Source organism: Argiope bruennichi, chromosome X1, assembly GCF_947563725.1.
Source record: "Argiope bruennichi chromosome X1, qqArgBrue1.1, whole genome shotgun sequence".
Taxonomy (NCBI): domain Eukaryota; kingdom Metazoa; phylum Arthropoda; class Arachnida; order Araneae; family Araneidae; genus Argiope; species Argiope bruennichi.
The window spans coordinates 112031850-112042058 of record NC_079162.1 but is presented as its reverse complement, the minus strand read 5'-3'; positions in this window follow the sequence as shown (position 1 = coordinate 112042058).

Below are 10209 nucleotides of genomic sequence, written 5' to 3'. Positions count from 1 at the left end.
AACACTCACTTCACTTTACCCAACATCCAATGCGTATTACGCATGCTTTTTGCAGTAATTCTTCTATAGAATTATTTGTGTTCATATGATGTGTGATACAGACCGTCTCTTTCCGTAAAATTATTCATTTCGATTTTGCCAATTGATCTGTTTTTCATTTCTGTTTTATATCATCAGAAATAATTAACTTACGATTGTTTTATTCGACATCGACGGCAAACTCTTCGGAAATGCGAGTTATTATTTTTTAAAGATGGGAAAAAAAAGTTTCGTTTTTTACAAAATTGACGCGAGCAACGCGAGCATGAAATCAGTTCTTAATATTTTGGGAGTCTGATAGTTTCAGTTATAGCATTCGTTCAGGGCATATTCCCCCTATTTTTTTGGGGGGGGGGAGGATACTTCATTAGTCAGCTGTAATGCACACTTCAGACTATGTTAATTATATTTTCATTTGCCGTAAATATATTCAATCATTATTTGAACGTATTTAATATTTGCTCTTGATTTCACTAATTTTTGTTGATAGTTTTTTATTCAGTAGTTTAAAATTTGCGTAGATAGATATAATCACACTTAATTCTTGAACCATTAAAAATGAAAGTTCATCGATAATTCATGTTATTGCAATTCTTAAACAAATTTTTTCTTCCTCAAACGTTGCTCATCTGGAAATTATGAAACAAACAAACCATGTGAATAGATTGTCTCATTTTATGAAATGGTAACAATGTTATTGAGAAAAGATATTTAAAAATTATATTTAGATAGAGATAAAAAGTACGAAAGATCAATTAGTAAATCAGAAACTAATTAAAATTTTGTTAATAAGAATCGCTATTCGTCGGCTATGTAGGGGCACCTATTAAACCTTTTGATGAGGAGAGAATGCTCCATCTTTCAAAAATTATTAAATATTTATGATTTCCTTCCACATCTGGTATGGGCATGAGGTGATATATTTCCTTCCAAATGCTAAGTGCAAGAAACAGAAATATTCGCCATTGGTTAAGAAAAATTACCGTCCCCATGACTTTCGAAAATCAGCATATATGATGTCGGCCGTTATTAAGCTTTCAGACCATAATTTCTTTGCGCAAATGTCGCTTATCTGTATGATCTACCTACACCGGTTCACAAGATGAATCATATCTCAAGACCTGATTCGTACTATTTGTGATCAAGGAGTTTTGAAACAGTTCCCATCATTTTATCCACATTAACTATTGAACTACTTACAGCATATAATAACTCAAAATCGAATTCCTTCGGAAACTAACAGTGATATTGGAGTGATAAAAAGAGATGCTAAAATAATGCATCCTTTCCTTTCATTTCAATGCCGGTGAAACTTATGCTTATTCGTTTGAGGCATATAATTTTGAGTAATTATAATTATCCTTTACCACCCTTTTCAATCCCAGGTGTCCAAAACTTTCCACAGTAAGCATCCGCAATTTGTTGTTGTATCGATCATCAACCCTTGGAAGAAACCCTTCGAACGTCTAAGCTCCAAAAAGCCTTCTTGCTGATGCAAGCATCCTTATTACCAGGGTAGTACGAATTCCAGCCTACACTCAAATTATTACAGTTTTACAGAAAAAGTGCTAATTTTTTCTTGATTCTAGTGAATGACAGATAAAGTATAATTTATTATATCTTTTGAAGATATATTTTAATTAATTTTAAATTCGAAATAATGTTTTTAATTTTTTTGAACTTAAAACCTAACGACTTTTTTAGTTATTAATATTAATAAATCTGCAGAAGAGTCGTGTCAGGATAATCATTTAGTAAATTTTATCCAAATTTCAGTTAATATTTCTTAGTGTTGATAAGCAAATATAGATGGCGCTGGATTAAAAATAATATATTTTTCGTAAGCTCACATACATGCCTGGAATAACAAAAAAATAATCGAAAAGTTATCTCTGTTTCTATATGGATCGGTTTTAAAAAGCTACTGATTCTATCCTTTCAGTAATTGTATACGTAATATTATGTATTATTTGTGTATTATAATTTGAGTATGATGACTATATAGAATCATCACAGTAAAAACAATCTCATTCAACGGATTCTCATGAATCATGTGAATAATAATAAAAAAAAAAAAAATGGAATACGATTCAACGATTCTGAAAAGCGAGACAAAATTAATTATTCAAAGATCTTAACTAATGTCTCAATTATTTCAATATTTAATGATATTTTATTTTTCAAACCATCCATAGACAGAGAATATATTTGTTCAAAACTCTGAGAATACATCCGTTATGAGACTGTTTTCTTTTATGAATTGAAATCAAAACAATTGTATTAAGCATGTGGGATAGATTTCGGCTTAAAAGGATAAAACGAGCCCGTGTAAGATTTCTGTTCTTAGTTTTTCTCCATTATTGCTACTAAAAATGCATTTTTATTAAAAGAACACTATATTTTTCTCGTGTTTATATTTAATTCTAATGACTCTCAAGAGTTATTGAAATGGTTTCTTCTTCTTTAAAATAAATGCAAAACATTAACTTTCCTTTCCTGTACATGATGATGTTAATGCATCATGTATCTTCCTAAGCGTAAAATGCATTTCTTGAAATCAAATAGGACTGATTAATGAACATAATCTCTTTATGAAATTGCATGAGTTAGACAGATGACGATGATGAAGAAAATACTTCAGTTATGCAAAAATAGCTTACAGCGTTTTCTTGCTGGAGAAAAGAAATTTAATTTTTTTTGTATCGACGAATTCTTTAAAATACTTAGTTTAAAGTTCTGAGTTCAATTTTTGTAATATTTCTAGCTTATGGTAAACAAATTACAAGGTAAAAAAATATTGAAAAATTACTGCATCATTCATCAGCAAATGTTACCGACAGAAACCTGGTTTCAAATGCAACAGGAAGGTATAAAGAACTACAAGTGGGATATATAGACCTAGAAAATACATATGCCACATAAAAAGGAGAAAAAAGTACGACGATTGCCTCAGAAACGAACCAAATTGGAGATCTTCGTTTTGCTGTTATTAGGTTTAAATGTTGCTGTCCCCATATTTTAGAATCAGAATCAGGACAGAAGTACAATTCTTCTCTCTCTTAATGTCCCTAACCATTTCTTCTGTGCTTCAGCTCCTTTAAGGGATTGCATTTTTTCTCAGTTCCTATTGCACTCTGCTGCATATACACAGTAACAGAAAACAACTTTTGAATGATTATGTCTTTCAAGGAAAAGAGAAAAAGCGTAGTAATTACATCTGCGCATACTACCGTCGCGCAATCTGTATGAAAAAAGAGTATTTGGCTTAAAACAATGTGTAGAGAGAGCGGCAAGCAGCCAGGAAATTATGTGTGTACCATCGGCTCTCGTCAAATTAATGAGTGTGATTAAAATCGAATTACAGTTCGCTAAATGAGCCTTTATTTAATGAGTTTCAGTTCTTTTTATGAGCATCAAGAACAGTAATAGAGATGTTAGTTACATAGTTTTTAATAGAGAATTGAATCTTCCATCAGGTACAAATTTGTTGAGTGCTTAAAACTTCAAATTCAATAAGAAAATGAAGAAAAATTAATTTAAGTAACAATAAATTATTTAAAATTATTTTTAAATTTAATTGAAATCTTTCGAAATTCAATTCTCAAAAAAGAATTTCAGACAGCTGTTTGAAATTTTCTGCAACCGCAATATTGCATTTAGGATTTTGACTCATAATTGAAAGAGCTCAGTCTAAGAATAAAATACAGTAATTTGAGAAAACACAAATTTTTTCAATTTTCAAATTTAAAATATCTTAGTACATCTATAGAAAAATGCATTAGAGATCAAATACTTTCTTTGTCATACTGTACATGCAAAATAAATAAATGAGAGGGGTAAAAACATTTTTTTCGTACATATATCAACATAAATGTTTGTGATATTTCCGCAGTAAGAAAAATGAGGCAAAATTATTTTGATTAATTTTCAGTAATATTAATATTTAAAAAAAAATTATTTATATCATGTATTTTTTCTTTGTAAATTAAGAAAAATTCTTAATGTCTTACTTATTGATTTTGGCTAAATAATGCAGTAAATGTATAAAGCATTTATCACTTTTATATCGTTACGCTACAGAGTAATTTTTTTTTTTAAATCCAACAGACTTCATCTTTATAAAAATCGAAAGCAAAAGGGAAGAAAAAAAATTAATCGAAAGAATAATTACAGCTGATATTGAAAATATTTTAATACTTAATGGGTCTGCAACATTATTGATAAAATAATGTAGTAGATTTCTATATGGTATTAGATCATTCAAAAGGAATTTTTTAAAAAGGAAAATAATTTATTCAGTTCCAATGTGCATTACTGTTCAATTAAAGATAAAGAGTGGCTTAATTCTTCACACTTTTATGAATCATATGCCACTACATATGGAAAGGATTTCAAATCGTCAGAGTACACGCACAATAATAGTCATATTTCCTTAGATAATGTTAAAAAAGAAAACGCTTTTTATAAATTCATTTATTACAAATTTTTTATTCAATTAAACCATAAAATCTGTATGTTTTAAAACATATAGCTTTATTTGCTCTAAAGCAATTTTCAAAGATTTATAAGACGTAGTTCTAACATTCAGCAAAACACTATCTTGTAATTTAATACATTTGCCGAGATATATCATTATACGTTTCATAAACGATGTATAGGAACTGTAATCAATCTAGATAATTTATATGCTAAAAGTAAAACGTATGCTGTCCTAATATGTTATCTGTTTTGTAAATCAAATCATACTAGCAGACAGCGAACATTCCAAGAATGAGTTAATGGAATGAACGAGTGGAACTGCGATTGGTTTGAGAAACTCTGTGAATTGACTTAAAATAACATAATCGTAAATGACAAAACACATTTGGAACTATCAATGAAATACTATTCGCTGTAAAGAATGACATATATGAGGAAATATCATGCTTAGTGTGTTCTATTATTAACAATGCCGGGAGCAACGCGAACGCAGTCCCGAGTCAAAAAATTAGGCGAACCACCCACTGCCCTTAAGGACGGCCTCAGATCGGGAAAGCCCCCTTCGAGATCAGGGTATTTCCAACACCGAGTGAATATGGGAGAAGCCTTTCTCGGAAATTCTATATGTAAATTTTATTTATAGAAATAGTGGTAAGAAATACTTCTACAGTGGATAAGTTACATTATATATTTGTTTATTTCTGGACAGAATTTTTATTTGAAATGTGATAGCATTTTTTTTATACTCTCAGGTGCATACTCTTAACATTAAAGCAATCTTTGTTCTACCGTCCTAATTAGTCTCACCAAACACTTTTTTTTTCATAAATAAATTACTTTAACCCAAACTAATAAAATATAAATGGTTTTAATGATCACTCTGTTCCCGACGCTTTGTAAGTATGTTCTCATTAATTGTCGGAATTAATATATATAATTTACACTTATAAAAATAGTGGTATAAATTTTTCGAATGAGGATAGGTTATATTATATATTTGTTTACATCTCGACAGAATTTTCATTTGAAATGTTCTTATATGCGATGTGATTTTCTCTTAATGAAACTGCATGAGGTAGAGAGATGATAATGAAGAAAAAAATTCTGAACAAGCGAAAATATTTTGAAACTAACTGAGTTGTGCAATAGTAGCTTATAGCGTTTTCATGATGGAGAAAAGGATTAAGATTTGTATTAAGAAAAGTATTGGAATAATAACATAGAATAACATGCCAATTTTATGTGTATGATTGAGGAACCGGACATGTTAAGTCGAAAATTTATATTTGAGGCATGCCAATTTTTAATGCTTAACAGTTTAATACAATACAGTCTACAAATTCATTCAAATACCGGTTTCAAATTTCTGAGTTCAATTTTTGTAATATTTCTAGCTTTTTGTTTAAGAAAATGCCAAGTTAAAAAATATATATTTAAAAATGACTGCAGCCTCCATCAGTAAATGTTACCGCCAAAAACATGGTTTCAAACTTAACAGGAAGGTATAAAAAACGGCAATGACTAGAAGTGGAAATATAGACCTAGAAAATACATAGCCGATAGAAAAAAAAAGAAAACAAATATGACGATCGTCTAAGAAACGAGCCTAATGGCGAACCTCCTTATTGTACTTAATCATTTTAAACGTTGCTGTACCCATATCTTAGAATGAAAACTAAAACATATGTACAATTCTTCTCACTCTTGTTTTCCCGAAAACATTTCTCCTGTGTTTCAGATCCTATAAGGGATTGCATTTTCTCTCAGTTCCTATTTCACTCTGCTGCATATACACAGAAATAGAAAGCAGATTTTCAATTATTATATATTTGAAGGAAACGTAGAAAATCGAAGTAATAGCGATATTAGATAAGTAGTTTTTAATACAGAATTGAAGCTTTCTTCATGTACAATTTTTTGAGAGATTAAAACTTCAAACTAAATATTAAAAAAATGAAGAGGAATTCTTAAAAAAACAATTCAATATTACTTCTAGTGTCGTTAAATTGAAATCTTTCAAAATTCAATTAAAAACCTTTACTTTGGAACATGAAGAATCTGAGAAAGCTGTTTCAAAATTTTTGTAACTGTAATATTGCGCTTAGGATTTTGACTCATAATTGAAAGCGCTCTGTCTTAGAATAATATATGGTAACCTGAGAGAATATAAATTTTTGAGGAATGTCAAAATTTATTTTCTAATTTAAAGCATCATAGTACATCTATTGAAAAATGCAATAGAGATAAAATATTTTCTTTGTCGTATACTGTGCATAAAAAATGAATAAATTCAACGGATAAAACCATTATTTCACACATATATCAACATAAAAGTTTGTGATCTTTCAGCAGGAAGAAAAATAAGGCAAAATGCTTTTAATTCATTTTCAGTAATATTAGCATTTTTAATTTTAATTACGTCATGTTTTTTTGCTTTGTAAATTAATAAAAATAATTAATGTCGTACTTATTAATTTCGACTAAAAAATGTATTAAATTTATAAAATAAGTATGACTTGTATATCTTTACACTACATGATCATATTGCTTTTCAAATCGAACGGCGTTAATTTTGACAAAAATCTAAAATAAAAGAGAAAAAGTAATCGAGATATTAATTAGAGTTGATATTCTATTGAAAATTTTTAATGCTTAATGTTACCGATGAAATATTGTAGTAGATTTCAATACCAGGTATTAAATTATTCAAAATTAATCTTCTTGAAAAGGCAAAAAATTTATGCGGTGCCAGTGTGCATAGCTGTACTAATAAAGATAAAAATTGACTTAATTCTTCACACTTTTACGAATCATATAACACTACATATGAAAAGCATTTCAAGCAGTCAGAGTACATGCACAATGAAAACCAGAATTACTTAGATAATGTTAAAAAAGAAAATGCATTTTATAAACATATTCAATTAAATCATGCATTCAATTAAACCATAACTTACATATGTTATGGTTTATGTTTCGGTGCGCGGAGTGCAGATTCCCATTCCCTAAAAGTGCAAGAAAAGACAGAAATAAAGAATCGACATCTATGATTAAATACGTTAGCAAAAATTGTCATATGAGTGTGGCAAGTTACTTGGCTGCAAATGTCATTGATCGGTGTAGTAAGGCTTTTCAAGAGATCGAGTTTTTGAAGGAAACCTGGTTAGCATGTGCGTCCTCACTTTTTGAGGATTTTGATTATAAAGGTAAGATAATTCAGCGCATAAAAGATATTCCTGTTGTGAGGAAGACCGTCCACGTTTAAAAACGAACTGAAGTAAACGGGCTGTTCACGAGCCTGCGCGCTCTTGTTTCATCACTGTAAAATATGTTTCGTAACTGATTGTACATAAGCCTTGTATAATAAATGTTTTAAAATGCAAGTGACTCTATTTGCTGACGTATTTTATCATCATTTGAGTAATTCACCATATTAAAGAAGAAATCGGGTAGATTTAAAGATCCTGATATATCGAAACACTTCTGAAAGGAAAGCAGTTGTAACATTTGTGGCATCCGTGACATGACACTTTAATCTGGTGAGTGATTTATAGAATATTATTTCCACTTGAAATGATGGATGTTCTTTAAACGAAGCGAAAGGCCTTAAGAACTTCATTTACCAATGCAGAGAGAAATATGGCGCAACTCTTGGCGATACTTGAAACTGACGTCAAGGATTTTGATAAACTTCACGTATTAAATTCACAACTAGAGAATAAATTTTCTCGTTTGGATGAGATACAAAATGAAATCCTCATTACTGTTAGAAGAGAACACGGTCGAATACGAAACAGATTTTGAAGCGGCTGAAAATTACCGAGATAGATATCTCGAACTGAAAACGAAAGTGGCGACATTCTTGAATAAAAATTCCAGATGTGTTTCAGAATGTTCTTCAAAAAATAATGCTGCGAAATTGAAACTACCGAAATTTGAATTGAAGAAATTTTCTGGTGATCCGAAAGAATTCCTCACATTTTGGAGTATTTTTTCTAAACTTCATGAATCGGATGAGTTATCTGAAATCGATAAATTCCAGTATTTATATCAAGCGATGGTGCCTGAATCGAAAGCTGCTAGATTGGTTTACAGTTTTCCAATAACGTCTGAAATTTATTCTAAAGCGGTTCAACATTTGAAAACAAGATTTGGTAGAGAGTATCTTTTAGTACAGATCTATGTGCGAGATCTTATCTCTCTTGTTATGAAGAATGCTACTGCCGGAAGGAATTCTTCTGATTTAGCGAGCCTCTACGACATGTTGGAAACGAAACTGAGAGCTTTGGAAAGCTTGGGACGCACCAAAGAAAAATTTGCGGACTTCCTGGACTTCTTGTCGAATCATGTCTGCCTGAAAGTGTTCTACGTGCCTGGGAAAGAAGCCGAGTTTCGGAAGATAATGATGACTCTTCAAGTCAAAGATCTCTTGAAAAATTAAGGTGTTTTGTGCGTCATGAAGTAGAATCTGAGGAGATGATAAGTTTAGCTCGAGAGGGATTTGGTAAAAATAATGGAGTAGTTAAACGAAATAATAATAAAAATATAGTTTCAAATGTCGCGGATGTAGCAACGGCAGCCATGTTAGTAAGGACTAATGCTTCTCATGATGGGATACCCAAAGGTAAGCCAAATTGTGTATTTTTTGAGAAATCTCATTTGAGTTCTGATTGTTTTTTGGCTCAAAAAATGTCTTATGATGAAAAGAAGCAAGTATTGTTTAAAAAGGGAATTTGTTTTAAATGTTTAAATTACGGCCATTTTAGTAGAAAATTCAGAGTTAAACTAAAATGTTTAAAATGTAATAAGCAGCGTGTAACTTTAATGTGTTCTGATGAAAAAGAAATTCATTCATTTAAAGCTAATGAAAGTTGTGAAGTTGCAAATAATCTGTCGAATAATAATTATAATGATAAAGTATATTTGCAGACTATCTGTGTAGAAATTATAGGTCAGGGAAATAAAATTCGAGTTCGGGGACTCTTAGACAGTGCGTCTTCCCGTTCATACGTTAGTGATAGAGTTATTAAGTACTTGAAACTAAAACCTCTCAGACGGGAAAAGGTAATTCATGGCCTATTCATAGGGAAAGAAACTGCTCCATTAGAGAGCATGGTATATATGCGATAGAAATTAATGATTTAAATGGCAAATTCAAATTGTGCAGTGAAGTTTTTTCTGAACGTAAGATTTGTGGTTTTGTTCCTAAAATAGAAAATCAGCATATATTAGAGAATTTAAGAATAAATAAGTTCGAATTATCTGATGCTTTTTGTAACGAAGATGAAATTGACCTTTTATTAAGAGCAGATCTAATTGGGAAATTATTAACGGGAAAGTGTGTTCAGTTAAATTTTGGCTTAGCTGAAATTCATACAAAATTGGGATGGACTGTTGTTGGCAAAGAAACTGGGCTCGGTTCCAGTAATGATGAAATAATTGTAGATTCTTCTGTGCAAACAGTTCTGTCGTTGTATGTTAATGATACTTCCTTAAAAGAATTGTGGGAAATTGATACTTTAGGTATTCGTGATCCGATTGAAAATGTTTCAAAAAGGAAATTATTTGACGAGCAGTTAAAAGAGTTCCATGAAAAATCAACTCTTCTTCCCGATGGCAGGTACGAGTTGGAATTACCATGGAAATTAGATTCTTCAAACTTGCCAGATAATAAAGAATTAGCGTCGAAAC